Here is a 20,598-nt window from a genome sequence, read left to right on the forward strand (position 1 = left end):
ATAGCAGTCATGACAAAAGCCAGAAGCCTTTTCTGGATCCAAGTTCTTACCCTGATACACTCTGCCTTTGGTCTGGGAGAAGTCTCGGGCACACCCACCTAAGAAGAACTTTGGGAGCCTTTAGAGAACTTCTTTTTATCTTGTATGTTACTCATCTCCTTCCCCTGCTGGAAAGTCTGAGAACACTTCTTGTGATCACTCCCACCATGGGTCTTCCTGGACACCCTTGTTCTGACCCATTAGTGATCTATCCTCCCCAGCTCTCTGGTTGAAGGGAACTTGGAATCCACCAAATTCTGATGCAATTTCTCTGTAGTACAATAAGTTAAAATTTGCTCTTTCATAAGTAAATTATACAGCCCATCATAAGTGTTCACCTCATTGAATTTAATCCAGCCCTCTAGTGCTTTGACTGAAGAGTCCACAAAGTTAATCCATGTCTGGTTTTGACCTTTATTGGTGTCCCTAAATTTCAATCTGTATTCCTCAGTGGTGAGTCCAAATCCTTCTATCAAGGTCTCCTTAATATGCTGATAGGACTCAGCTACCCCCTCATTTAGGTTCAGTAGTCGATCTCAGCCTTTTACTGAGGATAACTCCCAAAGTAGCAAGCACCAGTGTTGGTGACCTACCCTTCTCATTTTGCAGGCCCTCTCATAAACTGCAAACCACTTATCAATCTCATCACTATCACTAAACCTGGGGATTTTAGGGTCAGAGGAGTCCTCCTTTTCCAGGGTACTGTTAGCATTGCTGCCACCATCTTTGGGCCACTAGCCCATCTCATCTTAACACTCCTTTCCTCAAAGACTAGTCTCCTTTCTTCAAATTTGACTATGTTCTCCTTCAGGGAGATTAGGTCAAGCTCATCCTCAAGGGTTCCTTCCACCTTACCACTGGGAGTCTACTAGAGTGGCTGCTCTCACTTTCCTTTGGTGAAGGGGACTGAAAACGGGCGGAGAGTTGAATTCTTCACTTTCTTCCCTATAATTATCAATTTGGGCTAGGGCATTATTCTCACCCTCTTCAGGGTCTTCTTCTGAGGAATGGCATTCCCTCTACAGCCTTTCTTTCTCATAGCAGCTGCGGGTTTTTTCAAGTGCCTCTTTTTTAGCTGTTACTCTGTAGCTATTGCCCCTTGCATTGTACAGAACTCTCAAAACACTGACCCTCAAGGCTAGAATGACTGAAAGTTTGAGAACATTAACTGCCTCCATTGTGTCTAACTTTTTACTTGGAAGTTGGGACCTTTTTAAAAAATATTTAGAAACCTTTTTTAAACATTTTTCTAACTTACCAAAGCCTTTTAAATGTACTATTGTAATGGGGTGTAAACAGGGCCCTAGCAATTCAATATAAAAATTTAAACATTCTGGAAAGATAATGGTTGCTGCTAAAGTCACTTAAGTGGATTTCTCATGCAAAATCACTTATGACCATGTGGTACTACGAAACACAGGTTCAGGATCCCCACCACTGTAACACCAATGTAGGAGTATTATGTGATGTTGCGGATAGACCTCACCATGTAATGCTATCATGATATCCCAGAGATGGTCTTTGGATTCATACCAATAAATCCTTAGCTTAGTCCTGGCAGTCTGGCAAAGAGCAGTCAGGCTTAACTAGAGGAACATGTGTTAAGCATTTCAGAGTACCAACATGGACGATGTGTAATTGACACAACTCAAGGGAAATCCAACACCAAGTAATAACAATAGAGTGTATTTCTAGCTTAATTTAGACACTAAAACTAATGGAGTAGCATACATATAACTGGAGTTGGAGATTTTTGAAGCAGAATACAATTAGTGCAGAATAATACAGTGAAACTTTATCATTATGCTGGATGGGAAAAACCACTATTGACAATCGGTCACTTGCAGGTCAAGTTGCGTGGCACGCTTGCAGAGTAAAGGCGATGTGGAGGACCGAGCCAGGACAGTCAGTTCAATTTTACCTGGCCCATTGAGCCTGGGTGCAGAGTTATCCTGGTGTTGAACGGGAGCCACAGGAGAGCTCCTTTTACTGCTGAAAAGGTGCTGCAAGGCAAAAAGATGCAAAAATCACAACAATGGGGTGGTTGCTGATTTTGGTCAAAGGTCGTATGAAGTTCCCTCTAGAAGCAGCGCCGAGTAAAGATGTTGGTTACTGGACTCGTGACCAACATGCCTTGTCAGGGTTAAGTAGAGCCCAAAGTAATTTCGACATCCTGTGGTCCCGGGTAACAGAGTAGCTGCCTGTAACTTTTTGGAAGGTAGGACTACAGTTCTTACAATGCACTAGACCATCTGGATTTGGGCTATCCTTCCTAAGGACCAATGGCCGGAGCTTTTTGGATTCAGAGCGTTATTTTGCTTGCAGTTTTCAGGGGACTAGTGCCACTAGTCCTGGGTAGTCTGAGGGTGCCTCAGGCTTCCACAGGAGTCCCTCTGTCTGGGGGAACCAAGAGATAGCCTAGGACGAGTCTCAGTCAGGCAGTTCGAGGAGTGGTTCCACAGGTGAAGGGTATCCCTCTTTTGCTTTGTGCAAGTCCTTTTTTCACAGACACAGATTTCTTCTTCTGTCCTCTTTGATACAGGTTGTTCAGAACTTAGGTTCTGGTGTCAAGGGTGTCCCTTAAACCTAGATTTAAAGTAGTTAGGGGTGTGGGCACAGGTAGACAATGGACTGCTAGTACTTACAGCTAGTCCACCACTGAGATGACCACATACGGGGGTGTGGGTCACATTTTCTACTCAGAATCCTCTATTCTGTCATTCTAGAAATGGCAAAACCATTCTTTCAATGTACAGCTAAGGCTGCCCACCCTGGAAGTGTGGCTAGCCTCCTGGGGGTTTACACCTCCATGACTTGCTGCCCGCCTGCAGGGGTGCAAAGGTGCCTGGGGTAGAGGGAGGGCTGTTTCCTTCTCTGGGAGTCAGCCCTGATGAATATCAGGCAGCCCTTGAAGCTCACCGCCTTTATGTGTCACTTCACTAGCCTGTCTGAGAGGGAGGAGGTGTGATCTCTTTCCTGCCCAAGTCTTTGTTCCCAACTCCTGGGAGTGATCACACTGCCTGGCTTGAGGTCATATTCCTGTGTTGGTGGGCAAGCGCAGGAAGCACAGGCTTGCCCACCAGAGTACAGGAAAACTGGGGCAACCAGGTGGGCAACCTCTAAGATAGCCACCTGGGTGCATGCCGCATCACCCTCAACACGAGATTTATATCAGGGGTCAGAGGCATGTTGTTTGATACCAAACATGACATATTTAGGCAGTACTTTAATGGAGTTGCCAACCAAGGGATTGCCCGGGTGCCAGCCCATGTTATCCTATGGACTGCCTATCACTTATAGTGTCCTTTAATGGCAAAGGGCACTATGGGATCATATAAGCTTGCACTTACATCTCCACACCTTTGATATAATGCATCCTGCCTCCTGGGCTTTAAGAGCCCTTCCATAGGGAGAAATGGCATATATTAAAGAAAGTACATATATTTTGCCACCCATGGCGAGGGTAAAGTCGAGAGTAAAGTCGAGTTCGATCAGTTTGCAATGCTCCTGCAGTCTGCAATGGCAGGCCTACTGACAGTAGTCTATTTGGGTCACATAGGTCAATATGTATCATTATACATGACAAACACTAAGCTTGTTCCTTTGTAGAATTTGAGCAACTATGAAGACACTCCAGTTTACTCCAACATATCTTTTTGAAAGTCATTGAATTCTATACAGAGGTACTGAGTTTGGATACATCACTTGTTTTACTAAAAAAGTGAATTTTAAATATTATGTGCAAAGAATTGGGCCTGTCCTAAGGTAGACCTAACTCTTCCTACCAGTGGGCTATGTCCTCAGGTGTGTTTACCATTTATATTGAAGCACATTATTTCTTAGGCAGACATGCATGCCTCAAAATTCAGGGGGTCCAAATAGCAAAATGCTCAAAAGAAAAGAAAGGTAAGCATCCATACCAAGAAGGGCACATCACTTACTCTCACCACTCGGCTCCTGTTATTGTTAATAAACATACCCAATCTCTTGGATTCCCTTCCCATCATGAAGGAACATCAAAAGAGTTTATAAACGTTTGAATGGATGCTTTTGCTGTTCCGTAGAGCTCTGCACTGTCACCCTACCTCATTAATAGGTAAGCTAAGGTTTATTTTTATTGCTTGATTAATTAATGGCATTTCAATTCAGTTCACAATAAAACACATTATAACACATAAAACAGTTCCAAGTAAATCAATTTTTAATAAAATGCATTGCAAAAGTGTATAAGCAGAAAGTGCATAAGCAAGAGGAGTCTTAAAGTGCTTGTTCCTCCCACGATGTGCCCAACGCGAACATGTAGATCACATAAGTTTAACGGTTAACAAAAATGCAGCACCCTGCTGAGATGTCCTAGGGATCTGAACAGCACCCCTACCTTCTGACAGTAAAATGCTTAGAACCGTGTGAGCGTTAAAGTGCAAATACTCATGAAGATCTCCTGTCCTTCCCTTCGCTTCCAAGGAGGCTAGTATTTTAACAAAAAGGGCAGTATCCCCAGATTGCATTTCACGAACTGTTTGTTAGCCCAGTTGCTGTACTGTTCTTCCAAGTAAGACTGGGGTTTGAGCTTATTGTAGCCACAGAGTGTCATCTAGTAGTGGCTACGTTTTGATAGGCTGGCTTCATCCTCTACAGTTGATAACATCTGAGTACAAGAGTTTGTCAGCGTTTTAAATCTCTGAGTGACTAAGAGATAGATCCCAGGCAGCAGACAAACCAAGGGTATATAAGGCCTGAGGCAAATAATCGTGTGCAGGGGAGGCAGGCCTTTCATTTCGGACCAGAGATGATATCCCAGAGAACCCTCAGAAGCAAGTTTTAGAATGTGGCAGAAGGTCATGAAACCCACTTTCCATGTCAAGGATTGTTTGGCTATACCAAATTTCAATCTGATTTGGCCCAGCGATGTATATGCTGGCATTTGGAAAATCGACCTAAAAACGTTGAGTATTGTTTTATCCAGCGTGGCACTGTCCTATCTGCTCAGGGTCTCACTTCCATAGGACAGTGTTGGAAGAAACATTGCATGAGCCACTTTGAAGGACTGGCATGGATGTTGGGCCTTTCAGCCTCAGGCCAAAAGCCAGGGTGTTGTCTTTCCTTCTTATTTCTTCCAGTTGGTCGCTAAACCTTCCTTTTGCATTGAAGAAAACCCCAAGGTACTAAAACCCTTTTTTCCGATCTCTCAGGAACCAGGAGTGCTTTGGCGGCCTTTTCCCTTGCACTACTAGTATCTTGGGTTTCTTCCTATTGATAGTCAGACCATTGCTCACTGAGTAAGCCAAAGTTGTATCTAGAAGTAGCTACAGGCCGACCTTAGATCTATTGATAAGGACTAAGTCATCGTGCATGGGAGCTTTGAAAGCTGAACACCCCCCAGTTTGGGTGTGTGGGAGTTAATATCGTTTAATACAGATGAAAGGTCATCTAGAAACAAATTTTACAAAGTTGGAGCCAACACACAGCCCTGCTTCAGACCTAATGTTGTGTTAATGGCCCTTGACAGGTGCGAGCAATCCCCTAGTTTGATTCTGACCCATGTATCAGTATGCAGTAGTTGTAAGGCCCTTAACAAGCCATGTGGAATATTCCAATTGGTCAGTTTCCTCCAAAGCCTCCCCTGTCGAACCTGTTGAATGCTGATTTATAATCTATAAGGCTCATGTAAACAGGATAGTTGTTTGCCATTGCTGACTCAATCACCAGGTAGAGAGCCATTATGCTAATTGAAGTCCCTGTATGTATGGTGAAGCTTGTTTGATTTAGCTGTATCATGGTGGTCCCTTCTGCCCAGTGCTGTAGTTCGTCTAAGAATACTTCTGCAAAGTATTTAGCATCATTGTCTATTAGGGCTCAAAGCAGTTGTTCTCTGGGTCCCCTTTGTCCCCTCTCTTAAAAATCGGTGAAATAATGTAATTATGCCATGAGGGTGGAATGCAATGTTGCTGAATTACAAAATTGAATAGCTTAGATATTGAGCTGCCCAGAAGGGAGGGTCATCCTTATAGATTGCTGGAGGGATTCCATTTAGGCCCGGCGCCCCTTCTTGGTGTTGCTTGATTATTGGCCTCTGTGATAGTGAAAACGGATCCATTTAAATCCTGACAGTTGTCATTTAGTGCCTGAAAAGAACTATCCCTGGGTGAATTTACCAAGGCAGCTCTCTCCATACTCTTTACCACAGGGTACCCCTGAACATTAATACTGCACCCAGGTGGTTTTTGTGGGACCTCAGATTGTGTGGTAAGCATTAACTTGAGTGGCTCCCTCCTGTCAGGGTTATTACTTATATGTTTCACCTGTTCCACCGGTTAAATGGCTGATCAGGAAGTGAAAGCAAGCTGCCTCCAAGATATTTGAAGCTGCCACTCATGATACAGTGCTGCTAATTCCATTCCCAGTCCGCCAGAAATTAGCGGAGTTGTTTTTCCTGATAACATACAGCAATTTTGTCAAGAAAGAATCACAACACTCCATTCGAACCACCCATTTTGCCCTTTTAATATAGTTCCTCACATTCCTGAGATTTTGAAGGATCTCTGGGTCCTCTGGAGTTCTTTTGAGAGTCACCCAGAGTTGATTTGCTTTCTTTTTGGCTTTCCCAATTCGGGGATTACACCCCAGCATGATGACCAAGGCCCTTGTGATAGAGCGCGCATGTCACCCGAATGAGATTACCATACTCACCTGGGCCCATAAACAACATATGATGAGATTTAATCAGGTAACCTGTGCATTTACTCTAATCAGTGATTTATAAATTTAATTAGGACCTATGCCATTGATTTACTAATCCTTGTCATCGGTACCTAAAGTCCTAAGGGATCAAAAGGAGTTAGAATAATAGGTAGAATAATAACATTTGCACTCGGATAATAACCACAAACTCAAGAAAGGTTTACATTCTTTATCTAAATTTCTTAAATGTCTTAATCCAAATATTAAACATCACAAATCTTTCAATCAGGAAAATAATGATTAGAATGAAAATAAGCAAAGATTTTATAAAGCAGTCTTTACGCATTTGACATTAGGGTGGGAAGAGAGAAGGAAACAGTACAATGCCATACCCACATAGAATATTTTCCTAGAATGGTTTGAAGAACTAACCCTGGCCACGGATCAGTCAAAGGATAGAGACCAAAGTGCAAGTGCCAGCGAGATAACAGGTGCCGACCAGAAATCAAGACAGGTGCAACCAGATTTTGGAATAGGACAGGACCACCACAGGCTAAGACTGGCACCCACAGTTAAAGTTGCTACACCAGCGCTACAACCCTCTCTGCAGCTAACAGCCAAAACCCCGATTGGGTTATCGAATTCTCCGACAGAGTGCTCCGCCAGCACACTTACTCCCGAACCCCGATTGAGTTATCGAATCTTCTGACAGAGTGCTCCGCCTGCTCCTCTGCTGATGATCACCTTTTGAGTGCGTTGGGTCAGTGACAGGTCAGCTATTCGGACAAGTCGGACAAATTAACGAGCTAAGCCTACCCTAGTTATACTATTTTCCAGGTCAGTGTACCATCCCCCAATGTTGCAAGTGCAAGGATCCCCAATTTTGATTGGACAAAAAGATGAGGAGAGGTCATCACACCATACCAAAAGGAAACTTTTAGAATGAATATTAATATTTGCGTTCCCGCCCATCAATTTATTTTCCCATGCACTTTAATTCCACCCAGCAATGAATATAACAATATCAAACAATGTATTTATGCTTGTACAGTCCAGCTTTTTCTTGTGGGGTTGAGAGTTCACGCTCTCATGAACATCATCTGGTAGGACAGTAGCTGACATGAGTTCAATGCCACAGCTTGAGTTTTCTTGCAAACCTTGCACATGCGCAGTGTGGGTTTCAAATTGGAGTCACAGATACATTTCAGGCCCAAACACGAGCTGATAGTAAAGCAGAAAAGAAACAGTTTTAGAACAAAGAATAAATTAATGCATTGTATACCACTTATCTCTACTCTATTCCCATTACTTTATTTTTAACTATTGCGTTATAAATTAGCCAGAACGAACAGCTTGGCAAAAGCAGCGGGGCAAGCTTCTTGCATGTGAGGACATAGAGCAGCCATCTTAGTTCTAGTGCGCAGAAGCTAAATATTCCCTCCAAAGCAGAAAGTATGTCATGTGACGTGAGTGTGACAGACGCATGCGCAATAAGAAAACCAGCGTCGCATCGGCCATTTTAGTGCAAGCAGATTATAGTTAGTAAAGGCCTATATGCAAGCTTCAACTAGATGTCATGTAATGCAATATTAATAGGACAAAACATGTTGATTAGTACATTAACGTTAAGTCAAGAGGACTGAATACAAGCAAGTTGCATTACGTGCGAATCCTTGCTCCATCAATCCCCTCTTTGATGATATTTTATATCATCACCAATTAATAAAACAGATGCCAACTTTTCACATTTCACCCAGGTCAATTTCTTTAAACTTTCTATTTTTTTTCTTTTCATTGTTAGTGTGAAAGTTTTTCACTTTTTTGAATATATTTCCATTCAGTTCTTCTAATTCAAGTTCATCAAAATTTCTCTTTTTCCCTCTCTTATTTTCTCTATATGTCTTTTTGTGCTTCCGACATTTGCAACAAATTGTTATCCCTAAAATCAGTAGGCCTATTCCCACCATTGGCATCAGTATTTTACCTACAAAACTTTTTCCTACATTAGAAAGCCAACTACCTATAGAGGAGAGACCATCGGTAAGTCTCTTCCATGCACTATCAACCTCCAGTGGTTTAAGCTCTTTTTCCAAATTAGTAATATTTCCTACATACCTTTTAATTTCAACACTTTTGTCAGGTATGTAAGTGCAACAATGTTGCCCTTTAAACCTTCTACAGACTCCGCCCTCTTTTGCTAATAATGTATCAAGAGCAAGTCGCTTTTGTAAAACTATTGATCTAATCGCAACCAATTCGTTATTTACCATTAAGAACCCTCCAGCAGTATCAGTTGATAACCGATCCACTACTGTTGACAATTTGCTAATTCTTTGCATATTCAGAACCACTCCCACTGTAGGTATCAATGCACTAAATATATCACCTACTAGTTCTCCAAAACTAGCTCTTTTGCTGCGTATTAATCCATTGGTTTCTTCATTGTTTCCAGTGATTTTATTTACATGATATATCTTTGGGAATACTATTAAAAAATAACAGCTCCCATACCAGTGATAAGGCCATTTAAAATAAGCTTTGTTTCCACAAATAAAATAAACTCCAGGAAGCACAGGTTCAGTTCCATCTGTAAATTCCCAATCCCCAATTACCTTATAATTGTGTTCACATTCACTGGAACCAATGAATATATTGTTATAATAACTAGTTCTTTCCCGGTGGAGACAGAGTTTCCCTTTCTTTTCGAAATCCAGCAACATAGCAGCATGTGTCTTGCCATTTGGTGTGAACCCTATATTTTCATCCCATTTAGGAATTTTATGATTCTTATCATTTGCCTTTCTTTGGAAACTCTCTCTCCTTTTCCCAGCCATATTTAAAAATATGTTTTCTTTTTCACATAATAAGCATGTTAAATTATTCTTGTGTGCCTCAGCTATATCTATTGTACCTATAGTTAGAAAGTATTCACCCATATAACGTGTTACATCATTCTTAGTATGTACAGGGTTCAGGTTACTACATATAGGAAGCTCAGAAAATATCACATCTGATTTAGAATAATATTACTGCAAAGGTCCTTTCTTATAGAATAAACTAGCTAAAATGCTACATGAAATACCATATGTTAGCGGTAAATGGTGGTAAGTCACACCTTCGGCTACCGAAGTAGGTAACTTCATACAAACATAGCAATCTTCTATTTCCATAGCTTCTACATAGTATACTAATAGGTTTGCAAATACATTTAAGTGAGTTCTGTTTTTAATTCCAGTATAATGTAATCCTTCCTCATCTGATGCTTCTAAATCTACATTCTGTTGTTTAATGCTAAATGCTTTCTCTTGTGTATCTATTCTTCTAGGTATAACTATAGTTTCAGGCTCACTAGTGTTATTTTTTATGTCTCTACTCATTATGTAAGGAATAGCTAATGTCAGTCCTAACCATACTATGAGTTCTATCACTATACTACATGTGCATATTCTACAGCATGTTTTAGACAGTTTCGTTTTGGACTTCCAATAAAAGTATGATCAGCCATTTCTGACAAGGAGACTTAACCCCTCTTTGTAGCTTTTACACAGTCTTTTAACCTGTGAACTTTTTCAAGTGGGTCTCACTTCCCCGTCAGTCTGATCAACAATTAATTCGTCATCACTTTCATCACTTATTTCTAAGCTCTCAAAATCTTCAAGAACGACGTAAGTCCATTCAGGGCCTCTGAATTTGTTATTCAGTCTTTTCAGTCGTGGACTTCTCCTTCTTGGTTGTACTGTAGATTGTTCAGCTTGACTTGTTATTTCATTTACTTGTTCTGGTTCTTCATTTATTGTCTTTAGACGAAATCTCAGTCTTTTGACAAACCTAGGCCACTTGTCTCCTTTTCTGAGCCTTTTAGCTGGCACTGTGCTCTGCCCTTCTTCAAGTGTTCTCTTATTTTCATTCAGTTGTGGCACATCTATTTCAATGCTGTCTTCTGTATCCCTCTCTATCTGACCTGGTCCAGGTCTTATTTCAGTTTCCTCTGCCTCGTCACTAATCTGTCCTTGTTCAGGTGTTTGCTGAATTTGACTTTGATTTGATTCACGTTCTTCTTCCTGAACACTTTTTTCTACTCCTGCCTGGCCCTGCTCAAGCCCTTTGAACCCTTGATTTTCTTCTACCTTTTATACTCTATTTCTTGTTTTGCTAACATTAGTTTATAGATTCCGTCTTGGGTTTGAATTTCAACACCACTTGGGGTGCAAAAGATGGTGCAATTCATTTTGCACAAGTCTCTGCCTAACAGGTTCACTGGACTTGAATCACACAAAACAAATCTATGCATTTCTTTAAAATTGCCTATTCTAACTTCCATTGGTTCTGTAACTCGGGTACTAATTTGTTTATTAGAAACACCCACTACTTGGATTGCTTCTCCCGAGAGGGGTAGGTTTGGAACGTCTGCTGTTCTCACAGTAGAACGGGTAGCACCAGTGTCCAATAGAAAAGTGATATCATTTCCTTCAACCTTTCCTTCAATATATGGACCTGACTGATCTACCGGCAAGGAGGTGCCAAGTACGCACTCCTCGTCCTCCCCTCTCAGGCACCATCAGTATGTGTCCTCACTGAAAAACGTATCACTCAAAAGAAATTGTGATGTTGCTGTGTCTCTCCTTTCACTTCCCTCCCAATTTGTGGTATCCACTGTCTGGTGTGCTTTGCTCCTAAAATTTGGCATAGGTGCAAGGGGTAACTTGTTTTGTATTACCTGCTGCTGTTGCTTGCGTGGCACCTCATTCTACGTCTGTGGATTCAAATCATAGTTTGCACATTACTGTTTTGCACAGCCTTACACTCGTTCTTCCAGTGCCCCAACTTGCCGCACCCGTGACAAGGAAACTTCTTTTTGGCTTCCTCTCTATTGAATTTTCCCCTTGGCTTACCCCATTACTATCACCGTGAGTCTGGTTATTGTTTATTTGGCTCTATTGAAGTTCCTGTTGCTCTGCTAATTCTACATGTGCGCACATTACTTTTTCCTTTAATTCTTTTCGTTTATTGTCGAGTTCGTCTTCACAATACTTTGCATACTTAAGAATTTCATCAATCGGCTTGGCCTGCCAGCAAATTTTATGATCTTTAATCCATTGTGAAATTTCTGTTCTTAATCCTGACACAAACCTATAGATGAAATGCGTCATGTCTTTCATGTCGATATTTTCCAAACCACTATACAGTTTGAATACTTGTAACAAGCGTTCATAATATGCATGCACAGATTCATCTTTATTCTGAGTGGTTCTATCTATTCTAGTCCAATCAGTTTCTTTTGCAGGCACCTTCCCTTTGAGGTAGAGTATTACTTGGTTGTATTTTTTCATGACTTCATCAGAAGGTGCTCCTGTCTTTGGGTCTCTAGGGTACTTATCACTGGGCCAATCAATAGCAATTTTACATTCTGTCCACAAATCTACAGGAACAACAATGTCAAATAATCCATCTAAATCTTTCAAAAGACATTTCAAAACCTTTACAAACCTCTTGACTTGTCTGTACCACTCTACAGATTTCTCGGGAAGTTTTGGGAAATCATTTGTACATGACAAAATATCCTGTCGGGACCAAGGGACATGTATATAACCTCCACCTGGTACCTCTCTCATGGGACACAACCTTTCCACTTCTTCTGCTTCTTTTAATACATATTCAGATGCAGTTTGTTTTGATCGAGCCTCTTCTTTTTTCTTTGCCCATCTAGTTTTCCATTTTTCTATGTCACTCCATTTTTGCAATAATGTCATAAGCTCCCTAATTTGTACCTTTCTACCTGACACATTCATGTTTTCCAAATATTTGTCAGAAAATTCAGCTCGATATGGTTTCTGTAACACTTTAGATTTGCCAATGTAAATTCCCATATTAGCTACCATATCCATTAATTTTTCATGAAACACTCTTGTATTTCTAGTAATGCTTTCGCATAAAAACAACACCTCATCTTTACTGAATGTATTTAATCTGTCCAATCCCACATTTCCAGCCATCATTTCTTCTAATTCGACTCTTAATTTGAATGTCTAATACCTTTGGCTGTGACTTTGGTTTCTCTATTTCTCGTGTCCATCTTTCTATTTCTTCTGGGGTTACTACTGTGGCACTTCTTGTACCTGAGGATGTCTCCATTTGTACTTCTTTAGAATTTATAGTAGTGGTCACTCACTGGTTCTCTTATTGGCAAATCCATCAGGGAAATCACAGACTCACATTCACTCGCTTGATCATCAACTATTAAGGGTTCTTTACTAGGCTGTACTACAGGTGTAGTTAGTACGGTATTTTTAGGACTAGGTTGTTTATCTCCATACAGAGGAACAACTGGGCCAATGGTTACCGGAATTGTCAAGGCTTCAGGACTCGTATTCAATTGAGAAATTTTCTGAATCAACTCACTTCTTTGTTTAATTAATGCTTCTCTTTCCCTGTCTTGTAGTACTTTTTCTAACGAAGTCTCATGTACCACTTGCCGAATCAGAGGTGGTTTCAGAAACGGAGAATTTGGATTAACTGTTTTTGGCTCCTCATTATAAGGTGGTGGATTTTTCATGAATAAATCCTCCAAATAATCATCATCCGATTCACCACTAGTCATTAACTGTTTCGTTTTTTCAGTCCTTTTACTTCCAGTGGGTTCTTCTAAAGTTAATACAGGATATAATCCGTCCACTAACATGGACTGTCTCCATTGTTTCATTTGTTTGTCTCTTGTCTCTTTTGGAAATCTAGGATAAAACTTACTCCAATTCCTGTTACTTCTGGGTCTATCTCACTCAATTCAAAATTCCTTCATTCGGTTTCCATAATTTGTAGAAAAACCATAAAAGTACAGATAAAAGCAATATCAAGCAATAAATACAATCAATACAATCAGTCAATACATCAATACATTGCGAATTCAGTAATTGATAAAAAGATTAAATGATTAAAAAAGAGGACTTCAATTTAAAATGCCTGCGCCAAGATTAGGACGGTGGTTGACACAAAACTTCAGAAAAAAGGCTATAGATTTAGCATACAGTTCATTTTCCAAAAATTGGAGCGCTAGAAAGGCTGGACGACAACCTCGTAATCCTGTTGATCTCAATATAGGAACTATCCATCGTCTTCATGGATTTACATAAAATCTACAAAACAACACTATGTGGATTTGAGATTGGAGAGAAATATCGTCACATGGACACACAGATAAATTCATAGACCAATCATTCTGTTGAGGGAAGGATATTAGGCAATGGAAAATGTTAAGTCTATAACGAGTCAATGAACTTTTTCATATGAATTCAAGTTATACGTTAGGTAGGGCTGCACAGTAAGGGTGGTCTGAATAGCTAAGATATGCTGCACTGAACTTTTTCCTATCTCATTGGAAAGTCGCAGTTGCCCTAGATGCAACAAACATAGCTTTTTTAATTCTTTCCTCGAGATCTCAGAGATGGTTAGTGGATGGGTAAAATATCTCACAAGACCTAAATCGTCAAAAAATGTTTTCACGAAAACTAGCCATCTGATCTTATACATCTTGTTGAGCATCAGACAATCCTGAATAAGGTGTCGTGTCAAGTCACACTGTTCTGATGTCCCGACATGATGCCATAACATAAACGGTTGGATTCTAACTATATCCGATATGTAGTCCAACCCTAACTCTACATGGCAGCAGTATGTCGAGGTGCTCTGAGGGACTGCAAGTAGGTATCTCAAGAAAGTGTTCTCAATCTTCTGTAGTGCATCCACCTGCGCCATAGCTTGCTACACTAATACATTTGGCTTGATACATCTTTATCATTTCTGGGGGGGACCTCTTCCCTATCTTCTGGGCAAATACCACAAGGGCAGTAGTAGCCCTAAGAAATAACAGTTTCCTCGCATTTACAGCCTGCGTCCATTTAGACTTATTATCAATTAAGCTCCCTAAATAAGGATAGGAAGTCGTGCGCTTAAACTTAATGTTAGTTATAAAAATATCTTTTATCTTTTTTGGTCTGAGACCTGCGTGCATTACATAAGTCTTTTTTATATTCACCATGAGGTTCAGACTTTTCATGTAGCTACAATATTTATCTAAAACCCGCTGAAGCTGCAGGGGGCTTCTTGCCATAATCACCGCGTCGTCGGCATATAGTAATGCCGGTATTGGTCGACGACAAATGGTAGGCAGGTCCTGACTCCCTTCCAACATCACTGCTTCTAGCCCATTAGTATAAAAGGTGAATAAGAAGGGAGCCAGGACACAGCCTTGCCTCACCCCCCTCTCTACCCGGAATGACTCAGTAAGTTCTCCCCCTAGTCCGTACCTGACTCTTGCTGATGCACCCGAGTAGAGCTCACGAAGGAAGGCTACCAGTGGTGGATCCACTCCCATTGCTAAAATGATTGACCACAATTTTGTATGACTGACGCAATCAAAGGCTGCGGTCAGGTCGACGTAGGCCATGTGCAAATACCCCCCTTTTGCTCGAGCATATTTCCCTATTAAAAGTGAAAGGTTCAAGGCCTGATCCACAGTTTCCAGTCCCTCGCGAAACCCATACTGCAGGTCAGAAATTATTTTGTGGTCTGTGGCCCAATCCTGAAGTCATTCTAAAAGGATGCGGCCAGCGACCTTACCAAGGGAATCTAGCAGGGATGTAGGCCGATAACACGTTGGACTGTGTCGGTCGCCCTTTTTAAAGATCGGTACTAGAATTGATGTGGACCAGGATTCAATTAGACCTACATTATTGGCAGCTTCATGCTCTCTTGTTAGAATGGGGGACCATAGGTCCAAATTATATTTAAAAAGATCCACCGGGACCCTATCGGGCCCAGGTGCTTTTCCAGATTTGGAGGCCATTAGGGCATTTATCACCTCTGTGTGTGTAAAAGTTAATTGGATTGGGTATACTGACTGGCTAAAAAATGGTTCCCTCGCATCTCCCTCAAGATGTTCAAGATTTGCATCCGAGGCCAGACTAAATATTTGGGAAAAGTGATTAACCCATGTTTTGTCATCTACAGCGACTTCTATCTTTGGGGAATCATTCATATCTGAAAGAAAGGGGGATTTAACTACTCTCCAGAAATTGGTGCTATCATTCGTGGAACAACTCTTGTGTAGTTGGTCCCATAGACCATTTCTTAGCTCAGTTTTGCAGGTTTTTAGGGCCACATTGTAGCCCTTTCTAAATCTAATAATCTCTTCTTTATCCCGATTACTTTAATGGAGTGCAGTTTTTAATATCGAGTAAGCTTTTGTGCACTCTGTGTTAAACGAACCCTTTTTAATATTCCCTTTTTTTGATTGTTTTTGACATAGCTCCTCTTCTACAATTCTAGTGATGGTTTTATAGCTAGACAATATTTCTTCAGAAGAAGAGTTAGAATTAAGACAAATTTCAAGTGAAGACAAGGCTCGCTTAACCACTTTAGCTGTTATTGTAGCTTGGTCAATTTTTTCCCATTTTATAGAAAAACCATTAAGTCTATCCAATTTCAAAGTTTGCTGATCTAGGAGACTCAAATAGTCTGGCTCCGCCGAAACAGTTGCTACAAGTAGTGAGAGGGTATTGGGAAAATGATTGCTAACCGCATTATTTATTGTGTCGAACTTTCGCATGATGGGTGCAATACTGTAAGAAGCTAATATAAAATCAATTGTATTTGAGAGCCCCCTCCCATTAAATGTGGGGGAAAAAGTAACCGAAGGGACAACCAGTCCATTGGCAAACCCCAGCTCCATTACAAACAAAATCTCTTTCATGCGGTTGCCAATATTCGTATGAATAAACTGCGTTAAATTATTCCCGCCCTCCTCCTGAATACCAGTTGTTAGTATTATTCTTTTTACACAGTGATAGGTTAAAGTCTCCGCCCCAAATCAGCATAAACGATTTATTAATATACTTTGTTCGCAATTCTTGTAAAAAAAAGGAAATCTTGTTTAGAACATCAATTAAATCGATTTGGTTAAGGCTATTATAAAAATGTACCAAAAAATAGATGAACGTCTTGTTTACGGTTAACATAAGGATCTGGTAGTTACTTTCCAACTCAGTGGAACTATTTCCTTGATAGCTAGGACATTTGATATATACGTTATTAGACCCCCCTTCAGTCTTCCCAAAACAGAAGGCATAGCCTTGGAGAAATAAGTCTTATACCCCTCCAAATGAATTGGGGTGCTTAACCAAGTCTCTTGTAAGCAGACGATGTTATGGATCGACAGGAGGAAGAATCGTTGGGTATGCTTGTTTTTGCTGTTGGTAAGAAAGAGACGATTGTACCTGAGATGTAGACACCTGTGGAGTTATTAAACTTCTATTATGCATGTTGGACGATGTTTTAGGCAAATCCTGTGCCCTTTTGTCTTTAATTACTTGTGGTCCATTCTCATTCGATGCTTTAGTGTTTAGAATCAGGTCTATTCTCTTAGCTGTACTAACCATATTTGTTGGAGAATGTGATTTCCCTGTGGAAATATTGGCATTCGTACTAGCATTAACATAGCTATTCAAGTTTTGAACCATTGAATTAAGCTTACTAGTGAGAAGATCCTCTATGTTGGTCATTCTGGATGATAGCTGATCCAGCCTGACCCTTACATATGAATCTAATCTCTCCACCAGAGATGTCAAATTCTTGACCTCCGACTGAGTTGTGGGACTACTAGTTAGTTAAGCCTTATGCTTTGGTTGGTCTTTATGCTGCCCTACTCGTTTTTTCCCCTGTGGGGTACATTTCACTTGTTTTTTCAGGTTGGAAGAAGAATGGACCACAACTGAAGCAATATCTTTCAAGTTGTCTAGTCTGTCACTGGATCTCGGATTTTTTTGCTTGTTTTGAGGGGGTTGTGTAGGGGAGTCACTGATGATAGATAGAAACTCATTGGAGCTGGGTTGAATACAACCATTAGGTGGATTTTCAACTTTTTTCCCTAAATCTGATTGAACAATTTCTTCATGATGAAATGACTCCTGGCTTAGCCTGGAGGAGGTCCCTTCTATGGACTCCTCCACTGATAAGATCTGCTTATCTAGTGCTCCTACCGCCCCAGTTAAATAGTTCAGGAGAGTTTGCTGGGAGTCAGAAATCGGCTTTTTACCCCAGAGCGGTTTAGGGCTCACTAATTTCCTTTTGCCCATAATATTGGCTGGTTTTCCGATCTCCCAGCTGACTTTAATACCGTCGAAATCAACAAAAACACGTTATATGACAGCAATAGATAATAATCATGGGGCAAAACCAAGGGACCGGGCCCAGCCCGGCCTCATCTGGTCTATGACGGGCAAGGATGGGCCCGCCCTTGGCCCGGGTGAGCCCGCGCGCGTCCCGCGCCGCGATTTGAAGCCCCGGGGCGGGGGAAATGCCACACGCCTCTCACAAGACCGCGCTGCCCTCTGGGAGATGGAGTCCTGGGCAGCGCCGGTCCACGAGATGGAGGAGGCAACAGGCAAGGCAGGCAAAAATCCCCTCAGCAAAAGATGTAAACCCCCACAAGCAGCCAGGGGGAGCGAGAATTCCAGGTAAGGAGGTCCAAAGAGGAAAGGATTGTTCCAATACCGCGCCCTGCGCCGCGGGAGTCAGCCCAGCGATTTGAAGCCCCGGGGGCGGGGGAAATGCCATAAGCCTCTCGCGAGACCGCGCTGCCCTCTGGGAGATGGAGTCCTGGGCAGCGCGCAGTCCGTGAGATGGAGGAGGCGACAGGCAAGGCAGGCAAAAATCCCATCAGCAAACGATGTAAACCCCCACAAGCAGCCATTTTCTGGAAATGCTAAAACACCATCATCTTTTGTGTACTCCATCCAACTTTCTAACCACACTAAGTGTGATAGCCCCTTTCGACCATCATGTATGATGCGGGCGTATTTGGAGGTGGAATAATAATCCCTTCTCTTGTTTTAATTGCTTTATCTTTCTTGAAAAAAATCTTAATTCTTTTAATAAATGACATTTTTCTTTTCGCCCCGTACATGATATAAGGTCTTCCTCTTTTATACTGTTCTTGCGCAAACCCTAGATATTTCCTATTGGGTCTACCCCCTACAATCGGACCTAAAAGCTACATATAATTTAAACGCAAATCTTTAGGATAACTCTTAATTTGTTTCAAAATTACTTCCAATATCCGGCGCGTCTTTTATTTTTCAGTGACCAGTCAAATTTTTGAATTCAAAATAAATCCAACCAATAGTTGCGCAACTTTTCTCGTGAGACTAGTTCTCACGCTCCTGTACTCACCCCTCCTTCACAATTATTACCTCAGCTACACGCCTGCTGTCTCAACCAATACCAGCGCGGCTCTGAGTGACGTCAGCGCAGCTCCGCGACTGACTCCCTCCTTTGCAGGGTAATACGAAAACTTAATTTCTTTCACCTTTAATGCACATTTTATTATTCAAAAATGTAAAAACATTCGCCACTGTACCTGAGTGATTAATTCAAAGTAAATATAATTTTTTTTCACTCACTACGAGTAAAACCCTTCCGTTTACTCTTCATATACTACGAGTAGATCCCTTCCGTCCACCCTTCACGCATGCATTAGAGAACCTGTTACTCCTTTAGAGTTATCCCTTCTGGGATATACTAAGGCCAAAGTTTCACCTGCGAACCCCTTTGCTATCAATCTAGCTCAGAAGAGCCTGCTACTCCTTCCGTGTGACCCTTTCTAGGTGATATCACACCAAAAGTTTTGCTAGCAAACTCTTTGCTATCAGAAAAACCCTAAATAGTGCTTCCGGTTTTACCTAACCATGCACCTATTTCCTACAGGTAAGTGACCTCACTACAGTGTGGCTTCCATTTGCCACCCGCTATTCTGCCCCCGGGGATTCCAGACAAAACATATAACAGGTACAAACAATTTCGGTTAATACATAAATCAATACAATCAATAATACAATTTCAAATATGCAAAAATATTTTTCATTAACCAACTAACTACAACTAACTACCTATCTTAACTAAACCCTAACCATACTGCTGCTACCAAAAGAAATACTGATAGAGCGCGTAGGTCCCCCGACTCAGATTACCATACTCACCTGGGCCCATAAATAACATATGATGAGATTTAATCAGGTAACCTGTGCACTTACTCTAATCAGTGATTTACAAATTTCATTAGAACCTATACCATTGACTTACTAATCCTTGTCATCGGTACCTAAAGTCCTAAGGGATTAAAAGGAGTTATAATAGGTAGAATAATAACATTTGGACTCGTATAATAACCACAAACTCGGGAAAGGTTTAAATTCTTTATCTAAATTTCTTAAATGTCTTAATCAAAATAATAAACATCAGAAATCTTTCAATCAGGAAAATAATGATTAGAATGAAAATATGCAAAGATTTTATAAAGCAGTCTTTACGCATTTGGCATTAGGGTGGGAAGAGAGAAGGAAACAGTACAATGACATACCAACATAAAATATTTATCTAGAATGGTGTGAAGAACTAACCCTGGCCACGGATCAGTCAAAGTATAGAGCCCAAAGTGCAAGTGCCAGCGAGATAATAGGTGCCGACCAGAAATCAAGACAGGTGCAACCAGATTTTGGATCAGGACAGGACCACCACAGGCTAAGACCGGCACCAACAGTTAAAGTTGCTACGCCAGCGCTTCAACCCTCTCTACAGCTAACAGCAAAAACCCCGATTGGGTTATCGAATCTTCTGACAGAGTGCTCCGCCTGCTCCTCTGCTCACGATTACCTTTTGAGTGCGTTGGGTCAGTGACAGGTCAGCTATTCGGACAAGTCGGACAAATTAACTAGCTAAACCTACCCTAGTTATACTATTTTCCAGGTTAGTGTACCATCCCCCAATGTTACAAGTGTAAGGATCCCCAATTTTGATTGGACAAAAGGATGAGGAGAGGTCATCACACCG

This window comes from Lissotriton helveticus, chromosome 12 (assembly GCF_964261635.1).
Source record: "Lissotriton helveticus chromosome 12, aLisHel1.1, whole genome shotgun sequence".
In the NCBI taxonomy this organism is placed as follows: Eukaryota; Metazoa; Chordata; class Amphibia; order Caudata; family Salamandridae; genus Lissotriton; species Lissotriton helveticus.